The sequence below is a fragment of the Penaeus monodon genome, chromosome 18 (genome assembly GCF_015228065.2).
Source record: "Penaeus monodon isolate SGIC_2016 chromosome 18, NSTDA_Pmon_1, whole genome shotgun sequence".
Lineage (NCBI taxonomy): Eukaryota > Metazoa > Arthropoda > Malacostraca > Decapoda > Penaeidae > Penaeus > Penaeus monodon.
This window is the reverse complement of record NC_051403.1, coordinates 48,339,312-48,341,811: the sequence shown is the minus strand read 5'-3', so window position 1 is coordinate 48,341,811 and position 2,500 is coordinate 48,339,312.

Here is a 2,500-nt window from a genome sequence, read left to right as displayed (position 1 = left end):
AGTTGGCAACAGTCAAAAAGGTTAACAGGTAGTGTGTAAATTTCGCGCCAAATTATGAGAAAAATTACCGAAATAATTCTAAATAAAATAATTCTAAATGAACAACTATAATTAATAAACTTTCTAGCACCCCTTCCCTTAGAGAAAAAAAAAGGTATGCCCTTACTTTCAACTCCATATTCATGTGAACAGTTGATATAAATTCTTGAGTTAAGTACAGGCAGATATCCCGTGTGCATGGTAAGTAAGGGAGCATGAATATAATCTTACATCCGGTATGTGGATTGAATTGATATAGAGATTCGCTAAGTGCTGATACTTCTTAATTAAGATTGGAGTCGCTTTGTAATGGATAAATGTTAATCATAATTAGGATTAACAGTAATTATGGTAATGCTATGTAAGCTGTAAAGTAGACAATGCCTAATATGTTTGGTATTTTTTTTTAGCTGGATGATTTAATTGATTATGAAGGAGAATGCTATTGCATGTGTGTATAGTGTATTATGGACTTACTGGCCATTGGTACTGCGATGACGGTGACGATAACGCAGTATAATAGCGTAATTGAAACTGTAGCGACTTCGCCTTAATGGAACAATTAGAATGTCGAATTTAGGATGATTATGCGTCCGGTATTCTTTTTGATATATTACTCATAGTTGTTTGTTTATTTATTTGTTTTATTTTATTTTATTTATATATTATTATTATTTTTTTTTTGCGTTGGTTGGAGTCGGGGTGAAAGTGTGGTATCGGTGGTGGATATCATTAATGGTGAGAGATATTAATAGCATTTTTATGGGATTCGATCATCGTTAACACGGACGAGTCTGTTCGTCACTTGCAAATAAATGGTCTTCATTTGCACTCGATGTCTGTCAGCGGTCGTCATGTTGGCCCGCAGCCACACTTGCAACATTACTCAAAGCAAACTTGCAATGCGACATGGTTCGTTACTAGCCAGATCGCGTAAAAAAAAGCAATACCACCACCACTGCTAAATAGCCACTCTGCTAGCTAGGAAATTCGAGACCACCTGCTTGAGCTGGCAATTGCAAGGATCGTCCTTAACGAGTGTCCTGTTGCAGAGACTTTTGCAATGGGCGATAAGCCCTTTTGATTCGCAGACAGTCGCACGTGTCCGCCATATTGCGCTGCTGTTAAGTAGATGGAACAGCGTCTGCTTACAAAAGGTTATTGATCGTGTCAATAACTCGGGGTGCGATGGAGGAATTGGTGTGAGGAAAAACCCGTCTCGGTGAGTCTGTTTGTCTTTCTCTGGCTCTGTCTGTCTGTCTGGTTGTCTTTCGGTCTGTCTGGCTGTCTCCTGCCACTTCTCTTTTCTTCTCTCCTCTCTTTTGTTTTTTTTTATTTTATGTACTTTCTACACCCCCTATCCTCGCACCTTCCTTCATCCTCGCGTCGTTCTCGTCTCTCACCCCTTATCTCCCCTCCACCTCTTCGTTCCTCTCATCCTTTCCCCTTCCTTTCATCTCTGCTTCCCTTCCGTCCCTCCTTCCTCCTTCTCTCTCGCCCATCCCTCCCTCCCTCTATCTCCTCTTCCATCCTTCCTTCCCTCCGTCCCCCTTTACATCCAATCCTCCTTTCCTCTATTCCCTCTTTCCCTCCTCCCCTACCCCCTTTCACGCCTTCTCCCCTTCCCTCCTTTTCTCTCTTTCCCTCCCTCCCTCCTTCTCCCCTTCCCTCTTCCTTTTCCCTCCATCCATCCTTCCATCCCCCCATCCTTCCCTCCATCCCTCCTTCCCTCCATCCCTCCTTCCCTCCCTCAACTCCCCCCCTCCATCACCACATCCCCATCCTCCCCCCCCTTCCCGAAAACACGCGTAAGTTGCAAATAAGCAAGATTGTTGCAGAGCCCCCGAGGTCCCAGTGGACACGGCAGCCGGACCCGTGCATGGAGTGCATTTTTTCCTCCCCCCCCCCCCGAGGATCCAGCAGTGGGCTTCGTTTGCATGCCGCGGCCGTCCTGCCTGCATGGAGTTGCATGGAGCGGCATCCTGCCTGCACGGAGCTATGCGGCGAGTCATGAGACATCTCCGCATGACTCACTGGTCGTTTGAAAGTCATCTCGATGGCAAGTTTCGCGCGTTCGGATCGCGGTCCGAAACAGGTCTCGTCGAAGAGGACCGTCGGGGGGGGGGGGGTCTGGCTTTTTGGTTGTTGTCGGTGTTGTTATTGTTATTGTTGTTGTTGGTGTTGCTGTTGTTATTGTTGTAAGTAGTGATGGTGTTGCTGTTGTTGTTGCTGTTGTTTTCGTTGTTATGATTGTTATTATTATTATTATTATTATTATTTTTTTTTTTTTTTTATCATCGTCATAATTATTACTACCATTATCGGTGTTATTACTATAGGCCTATTAGCGTTATCCATATTTTCGTTACAATTAATTCGACTGTTTCTATGAAAAAAAAATCGTATTTGTTATAATATCCATTTCATCTTACTAAACTATATGTACACACACACACACACA